Genomic DNA, 18,507 nt, shown 5'->3' on the forward strand with positions numbered 1-18,507 from the left:
AACTGAAGGTCCTCCATGAAGGGCTAAAACAATGAGCTCTTGCTGAAATCAGTGCAGGCAGGATATGTCAAGCTGAACGCAAAAGTCTCCCTGGCTGGGGACAAGCACCAACAAATACTAGGTGAGATGAGGCTGAATGAGAAATAAAATAACCACTGTGCAGCAGGCATCCTATTGGTGAGGAAGAGAACAACTCAAAAACTCTATCTCTCGATGACTTCCTGGAACAAAGCCTAAGTATATACAGTGTTGGGGTTGAATTGGGTCAGAAAGAAATAAAACTCTTATCTTGTTTGCGTTACCATGTTTTTGGATCTCAGTTTTACAGCAATTTAGCTTATGTCCTAACCTCTATGGAAAATGGTAACAGAAGTGTGGTGCTAAATAACAATAACAATTACAACAAAATGTGGCATTGCTTATATTGGGAGCAGGCAGCAAAGAAACTGATATTTTAGGCTAGATACCTGATGACCTTAAAAACATTTGGTAAATTTGTCACATGCAGTAGACAAAAAATGTGGAGTATGTAATTTTTGCTATACATGAGCAGAAAAAGCCTGAAGGTTCTTGTGTTTACAAGTGGACTGTAGACAGAATTGTTGCATGAAACTTCTGGGAGGCTGCTTTTACCAAGGCACTGCAAGAAATAGAATCCATGAATTCTCTACAGAAAGGACATTTCATCTGCAAATGGAAAGATAAAAACGCAGTAGCCATGGAGCCATGTGAAGAGGTTTAGAGAAGCATTTGCCAGGAAGAGGGAACACTGTCTACAAAGGATGCTGAGCAGTGAAAGGCTTGGTGTACTCAGATACAAAGGAAGATAGTGTTGTTGGTGCATAGACAACAATGGATGAGATTGAAAAGAAAGGAAAGGAGGAAGGAGGGAGGCAGGGAGGGCTGCTTCATACAGAGCTTTGAGGTTCTATGAATCAGCAGACAATATACGTGCATAAGATGAGAATTTGGCTATGAGAGGTTTGAAATAGAAAAATCACGTAAGTGTGTTCTTGTGGCAAGTAATGGAAATTCTCATAATGGCCACATTTTATAGGGCCTTGAATATTACCTGTTACAATATCTGACCAATGGAAGTTTTGAGCAGAGTTGAATCTAGGAAGATAACCCTATTAGTTGTATAATGAGGACGGTGAAGGTGGAACACAATATGAGCTAGGAATCTATGGCCAAAGTCTAATGAAAAGATTAGCCTGTGGGTAAGGAGAAAGAAAACAGTGATCACTACAAGATGCCCTCAGCATAAAGACTCTTTGGAACTTGGTGAATAACTGAAGAGAGGTCAAGGAGAAAGATGGTCAGAAGTTACTCCAAATATTATATGTGCATCATTGGGAAATAAATGATGGGTCTCATAGTGCTCAGAGCAAAATCAGCTTAGAGCAGAAAAAAAATTGCAACAAAGAAGAGACTTTTTATTTCCCCTGATATGGTTTGGCTGTGTCCCCACCTACATCTCAATTTGAATTGTAACTCCCAAAATTCGCACATGCTGTGGGAGGAACTTGGTGGGAGGTAATTGAATCATGGGGACAGGTCTTTCCCATGCTGCTCTCATGATAGTAAGTCTCATGAGATCTGATGGTTTTAAAAATGGGAGTCTCCCTGCACAAGCTCTCTCTTTTTGCCTGCTGCCATCCATGGAAGACATGATTTGCTCCTCCTTGCCTTCCAGCATGATTGTGAGGCTTCCCAGCCATGTAGAACTGTAAGTCCATTAAACCTTTTTCCTGTATAAATTACCCAGTCTTAAGTATGTCTTTATTAGCAGTGTGAAAACAGTCTAATACACCCCGTTCTTAATTAAGGTTTATAGAAGTAATAACAGTTTATGCAAGGTCCATCATGATCAATCAGTACCTGGCCATTACCAGTGTTTACAATGGCCCTGGCACCAAGTAGTTTCTTTCAATTGTCTCAAGGCAACCAGAAAAGAAGAGAGGCAATCCGGGTATATAAGTGCTGTGTTTATACTGGTGCACAACACAAGACCCAATCACACGTTGTTTGAGTGAACTCTAGTAGTCTAAAAAGAGGAAAGCATGCTTCTGTGGCTGGAGGAATAAATCCACATGTATTATTTCTTCTAGAAAATATCAACCACTACTGTAGGTACCACCATCATTATTATCATATGTAATAAAACGTCAGCAGAAATGAGAGTCTAAGTTCTAAGGTAAAGTATAATAAAAAAATAAAAATAAAAGAAAGTTCAAAGAACTAAAAGATAAAGGGAGAATACTATAACTGAAATTCCAGAAGAAATAAAAAGAAGAGATGATATAAAAAGTTTCTGAGAATGTTTTAGAATTGTTGAGCCTCACCAAGTCTCAAGTATAGAAATTCTAATAAATTTAAAACAAGGTAAATATTTTATTAAAAAAGAAAAGAAATGAGAGTCTAGAACATTATGGGACATTGTGCCCTGGAAGCATTCACCACTGTCTCTCAGCCCTGGCAGCACATCACACCAAGATTCTCCAAGGAGCCCAGACAACACAAGGGAGCCTGCTCATTTTTGGCAGCTGGAGTAGACAGTCTGCCTGCAACTGAGTTTTCAGAGCCAAACCCAGCTAAAGGCTTATAGAACAAAGAGACACATCACACAAATATGAAATCTAACCTGATAGCCCACCCTGAGAGGGGCTGAATTTCAGCAGCCCCACCTCTCCTGTTAAATGAAGTAAAAACAGCAAGGCAGGGCTACTTCACTTGATGTGTCCCCACAAATTGCTAGGCTATGGAAATACTCCCACTGTTTACCGCCAGTGTGATCTGCAATCCACCTCCTCGGGCAGTCACACATTCCTGTGCATGTCTGACAAAAGGTAACTTAGAAGGGCCAGGTGTAAATGCTTTATAGGAGGCCACAGATTTTCTCAAACATGGGCATTGCTTTCATGTCCTGCAAAGGGAAAGTCATGCTAAGAAAAATAAACCTGTCAGAAAAGGACAAATGCTGTACTTGTATGATTCCACTCATATTAGGTATTTCGAGACATTAAATTCGCTAAAGCAGAATGATATTTGCTAGGGCTGGAGAGATGGGAGAATAGGAAGGTAGTGTTTATTGGGTATAGAGTTTCAATTTGGGAAGATGAAAAAAAAAAGAAAGAAAAAAAGAAAAAGAATTATTCTCTTGCTGATATTGGGAGAAGGAGATATCTTTGACAAATGGATATTTTCTTTATCCATGTAAATTTACATGCAAAACAAAAACTTGCACCCTGTTTCTAAAGGCTTTCCTATGTCTGCTGATTCTCAATGATCTTTAGCCCAAAATAATCCATACATCAAAGAGGCATATTTTGAGGTGGCATATTCTGACACCCTTTATCCATTGTTCTTTTTTTCCACTACCTGCAATAATTAAAGGGCATTACTTGGCACAAAGCAATTGGAAACACAGACAAAGGTAGCAGACGTCATAATGGGTTACATGGAAAGTCAGCCATCTTGATGATGCAGGCCATGCTTCATTAATTATTAGATTACCATAAAAATGAAGAAGAAAAATAATATGGAAAAATATAGTAGGCAATCAGTCAAATACCAAAAAATTGCCTGTAGACCCTCAGGTTGGGTTCAATGACAGTGGGTCCAATATTGAACTACTTTCATATTTCTTTCAGGAATATGTTCCAGCAGGTTCAGAGGTAAAGTGATATTCAATCACGGTATGGTTGTTAGAAAAAAATCTTAATTTCTATAGTATGATTTTCCCTCTTGAAAAAAGAATCCAATTATGTCTAAGATCCATTCTATCTTTAAAGCTCCATTTTTAGTAGAGTAGGTTTTTTCGCTGGCACGATCATCCATTAAGTATAAGAGAATTATAATGGCAATGAAATGATTTTAATAAAACAACTTTAGCACCACACACTGTTACAGCATAAATTAAACAATTGTGAAATGGACATTGATATGTATTGCATAAAAATGTTTTACTTTGAGTTTTCTTCACAGCCAACCATAAATATACCTTTTGTACTTTCTTTAGCAGAGCTTAAAACAAAGCTATAGTATCCCTGTTAGGGTAGTCCTGAACTTAACCAACCAGCTGTACTTCTCTTACACATTTCCTGTGGGTGCTGAAGGTTTTCTAAAAATTATCAATGCCAGGGATCTGCAAACATTTTCCATAAAGAGTCAGATAGTAAATGTATTTGACTTTGCAGGCCACGTGGTCACTGCTGGAGCTACTCAACTTGCCACTGTAGCACAAAAGCAGCCACAGATGATACACAAATCAATAACCTGGGATATGATCCAATAAACTTTATTTACAAAAACAGGAATCAAACTGAATTTGGCAACGGCTGCCATTTGCTGATATCTGGTATATTCAGAAGACTGAACATGATACCATAAATATAAGAGAGTGAATAATTACTGTATTGTTACTTCAACATCAGAACAAATTCAAAATGTGTAGACAAAGAGATGAAACTGACAAATTTTTTTCCAACGGAGCAAGTGCCTTTTGCATTTTCAGTGGACTCTCGTAAGATGCAGTGATTTCATGTGAATCTTTCTTTTTTTTTTTTTTTTTTTGTCACATCCTTTGGGATAAGAAACTACTGTAGGGCAAAAGGAATTTTCCCTTCCCTCTAAAGTGCTAAACAACTGACAATATACAGATTAGCAAGAGAAAAGGCATAAAAATGTATTAATGTACATAAGCATGGGAGCCATATAAAATATAAGACTCAAAGAAGGGCCAGATGGTTGAGGCTTAAATATCCTATTTATGAGGAGACAGAAATGGGAGGTGTAGGCAATTTTGAGGAGTAGTAAATAATAATTTTGGGGAATTGAATGAGCCCAAAGAGCAGAAAATAGTTTGTAAATGATTGTCTTTGGAAGCTAAATGGGACCTGTAAGTTATGACAGAAGGTGTGGGGTAGAAATCCACTGTGAACAAAGATTGTTTTATTATGCAGATAAAGTTTCTTAGGTAATCTCTAGGAGCTGCCCTCTGAAAAATAGAGGAAAAGTCTGTCTGGGCATGGTGACTACATTAAGTTTTTTCTCTTCTCCAGTATTAAACTTTCCCAGTTAGTTGATGAGATTCCTAGGGAGGGCATCTTAAGACAACCACATTTCTTTCAGAAGTTTTCCTCAGTCAGAGGAAGGAACTTCCAGAGAGATTCCCTCCCTGTGCTTGAGGATGTGGGGAGAAACAAGGGAGGGTTAGAAAGTTCTTGGTTCTGAGGCAGCTTCTAAGGCCTTCCAATTTCCTTTATTTCAAAACTGTTCAGCATGCCAAAGCACCTCATACTTTGGGGTATTACTCTCTGCACCCCAACACTACCTTTGACTTATGAAGTAATTAACTCAGTAATTATCATGGAAATTGTGTTGAATCTCTAGATCAATTTTGGAAGAACTGACAACAACATTGAGTCATTCTATCCATGAATATGGAATATCATTGCATTTGCTTAGACTTTTTATTTTCATTAGAGTTTTGTATTTTTCTTGTGTAGATCTTATACATATTTTGTTAGATTTATTCCTACATATTTCACTTTTGTGGTGCTAACTGGGTTTTTAATTCCAAATTCCGATAATTCCAATAATTATTGTTGGCCTATAGGAAATTGACTGGCTTTTGTAGTTTAACCTTGTATTCTGATATTCTGTGGCCTTGCCATAACTTATTAGTTACAAGATTATGTTGATTTGGGGATTTTATACATATATAATCATATCATTTGTGAAGAAAGACAGTTTTATTTCTTCCCCCTTAATCTGTACATGTTTTATTTCCTTTCCTTGTATTATTGCATTAACTAGAACTTCCAGTACATTGTTGAATAGAAGAGGAGACATCTTGCCTGCTTCTTGATCTTAAGAGTAAACATATTTTCTCACCATTAGGCATGACGTTAGCTAAAGGTTTTTCTTTCTTTAAGATACCCTTTATCAACTTGAGAAAGTTCCCTTCTACTCCTAGTTTGCTGAGGATATTTATCCCAAATGGGTTTTGAATTTTGTCAGTTTTTGTGCATATACTGATATAATCATATGATATTTTTCTTTTCATTAATTAATTTTTAAATGTTGAGCCATTCTTGTATACCTGGAAGAAGTTCCATTTGGTAATCACAATGTATAATTCTGTTAATACATGATTGGATTCAATTTCCTAATATTGGATTCAATTTCCTAATATTTTGTTCAGAAATTTCTACATTTATGTCTTTGAAAAATATAGATATCTGGTTTCCTTTTCTTGTAATGTCTTTACCTGGTTTTGGTGTCAGGACAATGCTGGCCTCAGAGAATGAGTTAAGAAGTGTTCCTTCTGCTTCCCTTTTTTGAAGAGACTGTAGAAAACTGAAATATTTCTTCTTTAAATGTTGAGTAGAATTCAACTGTGAACACTTGGAAACCAGTACTTTTTTGGGAAGTTATTAATTATTGATTCAACTACTTTAATATATATATAAACCTATTCAAATTATCTATTTCTCTTTGTACAGATTTTGGTAGATTTTTCCTTTCAAGGAGTTGGCCCATTTTATCCAAATTTACCAAATTTGTGGGCATAGAGTTGTTCATAATATTCCTTCATTATCCTTTTAATGTCTGTGGAGTTAGTAGTAATTCTTTCCTTTCATTTCTGAAAGGAAATTTGTGTCTTCTTTGTGTTTTCCTTGGTTAGAATAGCTAGAGGCTTATCAATTGTATTGACACATTCAAAGAACCAGCTTTTGCTTTCATTTGGTTTTCTCTAATTTTTTTAAATTTTAATTTCATTGTGTTCTGCTCTCATTTTTTATGATCTCTTTTCTTCTGCTTTTTTTAAAGTTTCATAAAATAGAAGCTTCCGCTACTCATTTTGAGTCTTTTTTTCTAATATATGTATTTCTTTTTTTTTTTTTTTTTTTTTTGAGACAGTGTCTTGCTCTGTCGCCTAGGCTGAAGTGCAGTGGCGCAATCTCGGCTCACTGCAACCTCCACCTCCCGGATTCAAGCGATTCTCCAGCCTCAGCTTCCCGAGTGGCTAGGATTACAGGCACCCACCACTGTGCCCAGGTAATTTTTGTATTTTTAGAAGAGACGAGGTTTCACTATATTAGTCAGGCTGGTCTCAAACTCCTGACCTCGTGATCTGCCTGCTTTGGCCTCCCAAAGTACTGGGATTACAGGCATGAGCCACCGCGCCTGGCCTAATATATGTATTTCAATGCTATGACTTTTCCCTATAAATAGTGCTTTTGCTATATGTCAAAAATTTTGACGTTTTACTTTCATTTTCATATACTTAAAAGTATTTTGAAATTTCTCTTCAGACTTCTTTTTTGAGCCATGTGTTATTTACCAGTGTGGTGTTTAATCTGCAAATATTTTGATATTTTTCAGCTTTCAGATTTTGTCTCATGTATTGTGAGTCACGTCCATGTATATTAAGCATGTTATGTCTCCTTGACGAATTGACCGCTTTATCTTAACGTAATGTTCTTCTTCATCACTGATAATTTTTCTTTCTCCGAAATCTGTTCTGTCTGTAATTAATGTATAGCTAGCTACTCCTGCTTTCTTTTGATTAGTATTAGTGTATCTTTCTCTGTCCCTTTATCTTCAATCTGTCTCTATATTTAAAGTGGGTTTTGTAGACACCATATGGTTGGATCTTCTTTTTTTAAAACCCATTCTGACAGTATCTGAATTTAATTGCTATATCTAGACCATTTGCATTTAAAACAACTAATGATACAGTGAGACTAAAATCTACCAAGTTTGAAACTGTTTTGCATCTGTAGCACTTGTTCTTTGTTGTTGTTTCTAATCCTCCCTCATTTTCTCTCTTCTCTGGTTTAAACTGAGCATTTTATATATTTCCATTTTTCTCTCCTATCTGAATATATCAATTTTTCCTTTTCTTTCTTCTTCTTCTTTTTTTTTTTTTTTTTTTTTTTTTTTTGAGACGGAGTTTTGCTCTTGTTGCCCAGGCTTGAGTGAAATGGCATGATCTCGGTTCACTACCACAACCTCCGCCTGCTGGGTTCAAGGGATTCTACTGCCTCAGCCTCCCGAGTAGCTGAGATTACAAGCGTGTGCCACCCGCCTGGCTAATTTTATATTTTCAGTAGAGACAGGGTTTCCCAATGTTGGTCAGGCTGGTCTCGATCTCCCAACCTCAGGTGATCTGCCTGCCTTGGTCTTCCAAAGTGTTGGGATTACAGGCATAAGCCACTGCACCCAACCCAATTATTCCTCTTTTTAAACAACTGCAGTGGTTGACCAAGAATTTATAACAGAGTTACACTAATCTAAATATATCTGAAAATCATATTATCCCATTTCATGGGTAGTCCAGAAGAGGATTTGCCATTCCTTCCTCCCATCTTTATAATATTGCTATCATTTGTTTCACTTACTCATAAGTTAGGATAATTTAATATACTGCTGATATTATTATGTTGAGCAGTTATCTATTGAATCAATTAAGACTAATTTCAAAGTTATTTTTACCTTTATTTATCCTCTAATGTTCTTTCTTTCTGTATTAATAGATCCATAATTTTAGTTGTATATTAAATTACATTAGGCATATACTGTAACATTTTAGGTGTATATTATATGCATATATAAGCATACACACAAAAATAAAACACATATGTGAAACTTTAAAACTCATTCCAATAATCTTTATTTTTCTATATAAAGAATATATTATATATGTATTTATTTCTGGGAATGAGTAAAATTGCACTATAATGCCATCAGAATTTTAAAAATCAAATATATGAATTAGGTGTGGTAGGAGTATGTTATTCAGAGATTAAATGAGGTAAGTTCATTTGTCCCAGGCAAGCATGAGGGAACTAGACTTCGGTAAAAGCATCTATGACTTCACCTCCTGTGAGTTGCAATTACCAGATGGGACTTATCTACAGATTAATTAACAGCGGTGGAAGTTCTGGATCAAGTGACTGGCTGACATAGTAGCACTGGTTCCAGGAGGCACACAATAGGTTGGTCCCCAATTGATTAGTAAAACAATAGATGATTGCACCATGAGAACATTGGGTATTTAGAGGCCTATGCATAGTTTCCTGTTATTTTCCTGTCCCCAATTTTCCTGCATAAAAACGTGTGTCTCAGGACATATTTATTATGTATATAGTTGTTTTCACAAAGTATAATTAAAAAATATATAATTCTAAATAAGTCATAGGAAAAGGTTAACATATAAGAACATGTTGTTTTAGGAATTAGAAAAAATTTAATTTTCAGTTTATATCCATATATGATTTTAGAGGGATACTAATATAATAAAAAAATTTTCAAAATATTATATTAAAATGAACATTCTTTGACAAAAGTAAAAGGAAATATTAATTCAAGAAGGAAAGAATGATAATGTCAAATGGTCAAATGCTAAAGGAGACTTTGGTCATCTACATGGATAACAGTTTCAAGTTACTATCATATGAAGGAATAATTGAATACATCTATAGGCATATGAAAGAATTCAGATGCCAACTAAAAAATATGCCAGTGAATAATAAAAGAATTTTTCAGACCAATACCAGCTATAAATATTTGTGATTAAATACTAAATAAAATACTATCAAACATAATCCAACACCACATTAAGAAAATAATATGCCATGGCCAAGTAGGATTCATTCCATAAATGCAAGCATGGATGCAAAATATCTCCACTGCTATTTAATCTTACACTAGAAGCATTTGCTATTGAAAGCAGAACAAATAAACCAACTACAGGCATAAAAATTAAACAGAGAAATAACATTTCCGTTATTTTGTAGATGAAATCTGAAAAACCTTAGAGAAACAATAATCTTTAGCAAATAACACAATTACTTAACACAATCAAATAATTCAATAAAGGAGCTGGAAGAAATTAACATACAATTGGCCAGGCGCACTGGCTCACTCCTGTAATCCCAGCACTTTGGGAGGTTGAGGCAGGCGGATGACTTGAGGTCAGGAGTTTGAGACCAGCCTGGCCAACATGGTGAAACCCCGGCTCTATTAAAAATATATTAAAAAAAAAAAATTAGCTGAGCATGGTGACGCATGCCTGTGATTCCAGCTTGAACCCAGGAGGCGGAGACTGCAGTGAGTGGAGATTGCACCACTGCACTCCAGCCTTGGACAACAGCGAGACTCTGTCTCAACAACAAAACAACAACAACAAAAAATTAACATACAGAACATACAGAAATCAAGAGCCTTAATATGTCCTTAAAAACATAATTTAGTGTATATAATGCTAGAGAAAGTGCCACATACAATAACACCACAGAAGATAACATACTTAGGAATAAATGTAACAAGAAATGTGCAAAACCTACAATGCGTCAACTTAAAAATCCTCCTGAAAGACACACACACAGATTTAAGAAATGAAAAGTATCCCTTTCTTGAGTAGGATGGCTCAACATCATAAAGATGTTATTTCCTTAATAATTTTATTTGTAAACTTAATGTTATCACAAGAAATATTTAACAAAACCTTTTTTTTTTTTTTGAGATGGAGTCTTGTTCTGTCACCCAGACTGGAGTGCAGTGGCACGATCTCAGCTCACTGCAACCTCTGCCTCTTGGGTTCAAGCAATTCTTCTGCCTCAGCCTCCTGAGTAGCTGGAACTATAGGCATGTGCCACCATGCCTGGCTAATTTTTGTATTTTTAGTAGAGACGGGGTTTCACCACATTGGCCAGGCTGGTCTTGAACTCCTGACTTTGTGATCTGCCCACCTTGGCCTCCCAAAGTGCTGGGATTACAGGCGTGAGCCACTGCGCCCAGCTAACAAAATATTTTAGGGAGTTAGATTAGCTGACTGAAGTTCATATGGAGTAATCAATGTTCAAGAAGAGCAATAAAAACCCCTGGCAGAAAGTGTGTGGACAGCTAGAAGGGGCTGTGAAGGAAGAAATCAACCTCATCCTCAGACAGTTCCGGGTCCTGGGACATGCTTGGAATGTCCTAAATGCTTGGAATTTCTCAAGTGATAAGAATGCCTTTGTTTTTCATAGTGCACCCTTCATACCATGTGTAATTGGCGTGATCTCTAGGGTGAGGAGAAGGAGAAACTGAATTCAACCACTTGGTCAATTAATCAATAAGCTCCAATGCAAACTCTGGACATCCAGGAACTTGATACTAGCCTGTATATCATGGCAAAACCCAATCTCAACAAAAAAGCAAAAATTAGCTGAGAGTAGTGGCAAGCACCTGTAATCCCAGCTACTCAGGAGGCTGAGGTGGAAGGACTGATGGAGTCTGGGAGGTCAAGATGGCAGTGAGCTATGATTGCACCATTGCTCTGAAGTTTGGGTGACAGACCAAGACCCTGTCTCAAAAAAAAAAAGAAAAAGAAAAAGAAAAATACATATATATATAGACACACACACACACACATACACACACACACACACCCCTGGACTGTGAAGTTCCCATAGGCTTCCCTGGATGACAGTATTCTATGTGTTGTCACACATTGTGGCCAAGAGGAGATAAGGTGGATGATTCTACAGGGAAAGGATTACCAGGATTTCTGTTTGCATACCTCAGACTTTGTCCCACATGTCTCTCCCTTTGGCTGGTTCTAATTTGTATCCTTAACATGATACATGTAACCATGATTATAACAGGTCTCAGTGAATTCTGTGACTCTCTCTAGCAAATGTCAAACCTGAGGATGATTTCAGGAAACCTCACACTTGCAGCTGGTGTCAGAAATATTGGGAAGCCTTGGCATTCTCAAGGTCTGTGCCCTATCAGGAGAACCCGCCCCCGATGGTTAACGTGGGTTCTTTTCTATTTCCCTAAGTGTCTTGGCTGGTTTGAGAAATAAAGGGAAAGAGTACAAAAGAGAGAAAATTTAAAGCTGGGTGTTCGGGGGAGACCTCACATGTTGGCAGGTTCCGTGATGCTCCCTGAGCCGTAAAACCAGCAAGTTTTTATTAGCGATTTTCAAAAGGGGAGGGAGTGTACGAATAGGATGTGGGTCACAGAGATCACATGCTTCACAAGGTAATAGAATATCACAAAGCAAGTGGAGGCAGGGCGAGATCACAGGACCACAGGATGGGGCGAAATTAAAATTGCTAATGAAGTTTCGGGCACGCACTGTCATTGATAACATCTTATCAGGAGACAGGGTTTGAGAGCAGACAACCTGTCTGACCAAAATTTATTAGGCAGGAATTTCCTCATCCTGATAAGCCTGGGAGTGCTACAGGAGACCGGGGCTTACTTCATCCCTTTGGCTTCAACCATAAAAGATGGACGCCTCCAAGGGGGCTGTTCACAGACCTACTCTCAGGGCGCATTCTTTTTCTCAGGGATGTTCCTTGCTGAGAAAAAGAATTCAGCGATATTTCTCCGATTTGCTTTTGAAAGAAGAGAAATATGGCTCTGTTCTGTCCGGCTCACCGGAAGTCAGAGTCCAAGGCCATCTCCCTTGTTCTCTGAAGATTGTTGTTATCCTGTTCTTTTTTCAAGGTGCCCAGATTTCATATTGTTCAAACACACATGCTCTACAAACAATTTGGGCAGTTAACGCAATCATCACAGAGTCCTGAGGCGACATACATCCTCCTCAGCTTACGAAGGTGATGGGATTAAGAGATTAAAGTAAAGACAGGCATAGGAAATCATAAGGGTATTGATTGGGGAAGTGATAAGTGTCCATGAAATCTTCACAATTTATGTTCAGAGATTTCAGTAAAGACAGGCGTAAGAAATTATAAAAGTATTAATTTAGGGAACTAATAAATGTCCATGAAATCTTCACAATTTATGTTCTTCTGCCATGGCTTCAGCCAGTCCCTCCGTTCAGGGTCCCTGACTTCCTGCGACAGTGCCCTTAACCTCAGAGTTTGGGTAACACAGGTAGAGGTCAAGCTGTTTGAGATTTTAAATACACAGTAAAGCATTGATAAAGAACCTAATGCATTATGGGAGCATGAAAACACAGTAAAACTAGTGAAACAGAATTGAACACCTAGAAATAGATTCAAGTACATAAGAAAATTTAGTATATGATAAAAGTGACAACTGAGATCACTGGATAAAGGTGGATGTTTTAATGAATGGTGCAAATGGGTAGCTATCTGGAAAAATGATGAATTTAGATCCATACTTCAAACCATACATGAGAATAAACCCCAAATGAATCAGGCATATAAACATATATTCATATATACATAAACACACATCTATATGCATACAAACTGAAAAGGAAATTAATTCTTCTCTAATTATTGGTGTGGGGAAATGGTTTCTAAGTATGACTCAATACACATATGCAATGAAAAGTCAATAAACTTGACAGTACATTTTTTGATAAGAAATATTTTTCAGGGTAAAAAAATATCCATAAGTAAAGTCAAGAAAAAACAGACTGAGAGAAATTATTTTCAACATAAAAGATAAAGGGTTAATATTCTTCACATGTTTAAAAAAACTCTATAGGGGAAAGAACACTGAAAACAGAGAAAACAAGGTGCAAATAAACGAATTTTTGAAATGAGCAAAATACATGAACTGCATTTAGACACCATTTCTTTTTTTTTTTTTTTTTTTTTTTTTTTTTGAGACGGAGTCTCTCGCTCTGTCGCCCAGGTTGGAGTGCTGTGGCCGGATCTCAGCTCACTGCAAGCTCCGCCTCCCGGGTTCACGCCATTCTCCTGCCTCAGCCTCCCGAGTAGCTGGGACTACAGGCGCCCGCCACGGCGCCTGGCTAGTTTTTTGTATTTTTTTAGTAGAGACGGGGTTTCACCATGCTAGCCAGGATGGTCTCGATCTCCTGACCTTGTGATCCACCCGTCTCGGCCTCCCAAAGTGCTGGGATTACAGGCTTGAGCCACCGCGCCCGGCCAATTCTTACCTATCATACTGGCAAAAATCTTTAGAAGTTCAGCAACACATACACTTAACTGGTACATTCTCACACTGTCCTGGTTGGACCTCAAACTGGTAGAACTCCTGGGAATTAATTTGGGCTATCTATGAATATAAATGTAAGCACACACACACACACATATATTTCTAGCAATCCTGTTTCTAAGAATTGAGATGCTGAGAAAGCACACAGAGACACTCTGTGCTGTTTATCAGAGTAGCTCTCTGATAAATATTCTAGCACTAAATAATTATAAATGATCTCGACTTATGACGATTGAATTTGCAATTTTTTGACTGTACAATGTGACACACATTCAATAGAAACCCTTTGCATACTCATACGACCATTCTGTTTTTCACTTTCAGTACAGTATTCAGTAAATTATATGAGATATTCAATATTCAACACTTTAATAAAATAGGTACTGTGTCAGATGACTTTGCCCAACCATAGCCATAGGCCACTGTAAGTGTTCTGAGCATGATTAAGGAAGGTTAGACAAAGCTATGATGTTCTGTAGGTGAAGTGTATTATATATTCTTTCAACTTAAGACATTTTCAACTCATAATGAATTTATTGGGACATAACCTCATCATAAGGCAAGGAGCATCTGTAATTAAAAGTACAAATACATGAGAAACACTTCTAGACTTTACATTATAGTGAGTAAAAATACCCCTGACTGTGACTTTTTTAATTTGGAAAAAAATAATTTGGCTGTCTAGAGTATTGGCCTGCCTCCTCTTTACCACTCCAGCCCTTTGGGAGTGCTGGAGCCGAAGTGTTAAGGCTCTCAAGTTAAGAGCCCATTAACTTGAGGCTAATACCTTTTTCTTAGCAAAACTGAAACTACCAAATAAATTTTTATTTTAATTTTACATTTCTTGATTCAATTGAGTATTTTTTTTTCTTTCATGAATAGGCCTTTGCTTAAATATTTTTCCCCCAAAAATTATAAAAAATGCTTTAAAGCATTTGTTGCTGCTCCTTTGTAGCACTATAAAGCTTATATATGACAGACTTTGGGCTCAGATTTATGTTAGAAATGACGACCAACCATAGTCTGTCTTATCAAATGCTGACTACCATCCATCAATTATTCAGATATTCTGACAGCAGCATTCAAATACCTCGAAACCAATAAAATACAGTAATACTATATATATTAACGATTAAAATTATTTATTTTACTACCAAAAATGTTCAACATTGTGTATCAATGAGATATCCACCTGATAATAATGTCTAGATTAAATGTAAAAAAAAAATGCATCTTAATATTTCCAACAATTTCATAAAATTCTGCATTTTAATTTCTGTAGATATTTTCTCCAAAAATATGTGTTGTTTATTCCTAATGCTTTTTAGCTAAATGCAGATAAAAGCAAACAACTTCATCAACTCTTCTTTTCCCACATTTTACAAGTTAGTTCAGGGTTTTTAAATATATATTTATATATTTCAGAACAGGCAAAAAATTAAGGATTTACTAACCCACTTCACTCATTCATGTATTGAACACAACAATCCATTGGCCCTCATTAACTCCTAAGTCTCCTGTAATCTGATATCAATGTCACAAATACATAGGCTTTCATGTCTCTCCATGCATTGCCGTATCTGACCCAGAGCCCTTCTTGTACAAGTCCTCCCTGGCACTTGCCTGGCTGTGGCAGTCACTGCTTAACTGCACTGTGTCTGTGCAGCTTCAGCCTTTCACTGTACTCCCACACTCAACTTTCAATGGCATCTCTCATTGTGAAACCTCCTAAGGTGTTCTGCTGGGGGACTAAGTTCATGCTCCTCAGTAAAGGATTCAAGGAATGTTCTGGTGTGGACCTGTAAGCATACCTGGATCTGTCCACCCTACATCACATCATACTGTACAATCAATGAATGCCACAGCCACAGCAAACTGCAGGCTCCTCTCTGAAGGTGAAATGCTTTTCAGTTCTCCTTTCCTGTCCAAGTGGAGTCCTGTTGGCTTAACCAGTTTTCCTCCTAGTGTGATCTCTGAAGCCTCACCCAAACTTCGTGACATATCCAAGCAGATTCAGGCATCCTGCCTTGAGTTCTCATCTTTATGATAGGAGGTAAGGTTCCTGAGTAATTAAAAACGTGACTTGTGAATCAGGCAGGCCTGGATTTGAATTCTGGCATTTCTGTTGTTTTGCTGTGTGACTATAAAAGCAAGTTAGCTCTTTTATGAAATGTGATAAAAACTGAAAGCAATGAGATCCATTGTGTAGGGCTGTTGTAAGGATAAAAACATTCAGCACATAAAGAATGACACACAGTGCCAGGAATAGAATCAGTGCCCTGTCTCTCCCTTTCTCTCCCTTTTTTCTCCCTTTTTCTCTTTCGTATCTGTCAGCTAATATTGTATCTATCCTAATCCTCACTATGCTGTATCACTTTTGTGCTTTTGTGCTTGTGTGTTTATGTATCTTAATTTCTCATAAACAGTGACCTTCTTGAGGGCATGGAAGATATTACTATGTCTTTTTTGTCTTTATATTAATCATAGTCACTGGCAGGCACTAGATGCATAGTAATTGATTGTTAATCATGTGATGTGAAAAAGGAGAGGGAAACAGACAACAAAAGAAAGAGGTGCTTTTTGCATCGTGAGGTGCCAGGTATTTATGGGAGCATCCTGGTGGCCAATTTAGCTGTTATCATAACCTCTTTAGAAATCTACTTCCGTTGTCCAACATAAATAAAAACATAGCAGCAAAACTCCAGAAACAGGTAGCTCTACCTTTAGCAGTGAGATGTGGCAGTGTGATAGCAAGAAACGCTCTAAAATTAATCCTTAATTCCAGCATGCTATGATAAATAGAATTACAAAACTGCTGCATTGCCAGATGGTCTCTATAGGTAAATTTAGTTTCTCACAATTTTTATATAACAAAACATTTTGTAAATGAATTATTAGCAAATGTGTAGGGTGTACACATGATCTTCGTTGGATGATGTAGGCCAATGTGGGGTGACTGTGGGTGGTGCGGGAAACCTAAATACTGATGGCAAAACCTAAACTATGGTCTTGACAAGCATAGGAGAAATTCTCATCTAACATCTTTTAGAATGAAGGCAAAGAGGAAATATAGTAGATGAACAGCTAAACCCTGGGTTAAATCAAAAGCCCTATGCAGGCTGGGTAGAGCCTAGCTTTCCCATTTTGGTTACAAATTACTACCATCAGCACATTTGAGAGTTGCTGAGAAATGTAGCAGACTGCTAGAATTAGAGTCTACATTTGAAGATGTGTACATGATCTTAATACACATAAAGATGGAGATGCACAACATAAGCACTGACCTGCCCTGTGACTAAGACTGTGGCAGGGAAATCAGTGCTTAAAGCCACAAGGAGAGATGTCGCACGTGTGGGCTTTGCTTAAGAAACCACTTCACACAAATGTATCCTTCTGTAACGTGCTTAGGAGAATGGCCCCAGCTGTTGTATATCAATAACATGCAGTGCCACTAGCCAGGCTAGTGAGGTCACTGAGCCTTATAGACAGTCAAAGCTTCAAAAATCTTGGTGTGCCCACTGACAATTCAAAGTCCAAAGTACATAGGTTTGAGGAGCTTTGGCTATATGATCTCCAATTTCTATTTATTTGACTGCCCTCTTTTATCTTGCTTTATTCATAGTACTTTCAACTCCAAAGGATGCACACAAATTTGGTAATCCAAGGTGCTGGTGATTAGTTGAAGTCTTCAATCTGGATTCAGTCCTTAACCCTTAGCAGTTGATTTTCTCCCAAAACTCTCTTTGATACTCACAAGCAACTAAAAATGTATGGTGATGTCAACAACAACAACAACAAAAAAGTTGGTATGCACCCGGCTCCTTTCAGATAATCTGCTGCCATGTTTTCTGGTTTGTGTACTTTGGCTCTCACTCCATCTGAGAAGTAGTGGGATTTATCTCACTTCTAAAAGGCAGGGATAAACCACACCCTGAGACTTCCAGAGGCTTAATTCTTTCTGACCTTTTCCTAAAGTTGGAAGACAATTTCCTTAGATAAATCCCAAAATACCTGTAGGAATTGGGCATGAAAAGATCTCATCCACATAGTTTTGTCTAATGAATTCCCAAATGGTGCATCACCGCATATTAACCTACATCATCCAATGAAGATCATCTATCTTTTCTCTAAAAGTAATGAACACAGGAGTGATGGCGCTCAGCCGAAACTTTTATTTTTTTAAGTATAATATACCTAGAAGAACAGTGACAGCAAAACCACAACCTGAACAGTAGACTGCCTTACTTTGTTGGTAGGTCAGGTTAACACTGTTTGTGTGTGTGTGTGTGTGTGTGTGTGTATTTATATATATGGGTATATAACACAGGGAAAACATTAGTCAAATTCAGACTAGTTCACAAAAATCAGCAACAGAAAGGAAATGTAAAGCTACCTCATCTATAAATATGTATCTGCATTCTTATTGTATTAGTCTCTTCTCACATTGCTAATAAAGACATACCCAAGACTGGGTAATTTATAAAAGAAAGACACTTCATTGACTCACAGTTCCACATGGCTGGGGAGGCCTCACAAGCATGCTAGAAG

At 37.3% G+C, this 18,507-nt stretch overlaps 1 long non-coding RNA gene across 1 annotated transcript in view; it reads right to left on the reverse strand.

The window, feature by feature from the left end:
- Positions 1-18,507, reverse strand: part of LOC119619951 (uncharacterized) — a 430,825-nt gene that overhangs the window by 257,559 nt on the left and 154,759 nt on the right. The gene's annotated exons all lie outside the window — the stretch shown is intronic.

This window comes from Chlorocebus sabaeus, chromosome X (assembly GCF_047675955.1).
Source record: "Chlorocebus sabaeus isolate Y175 chromosome X, mChlSab1.0.hap1, whole genome shotgun sequence".
Lineage (NCBI taxonomy): Eukaryota > Metazoa > Chordata > Mammalia > Primates > Cercopithecidae > Chlorocebus > Chlorocebus sabaeus.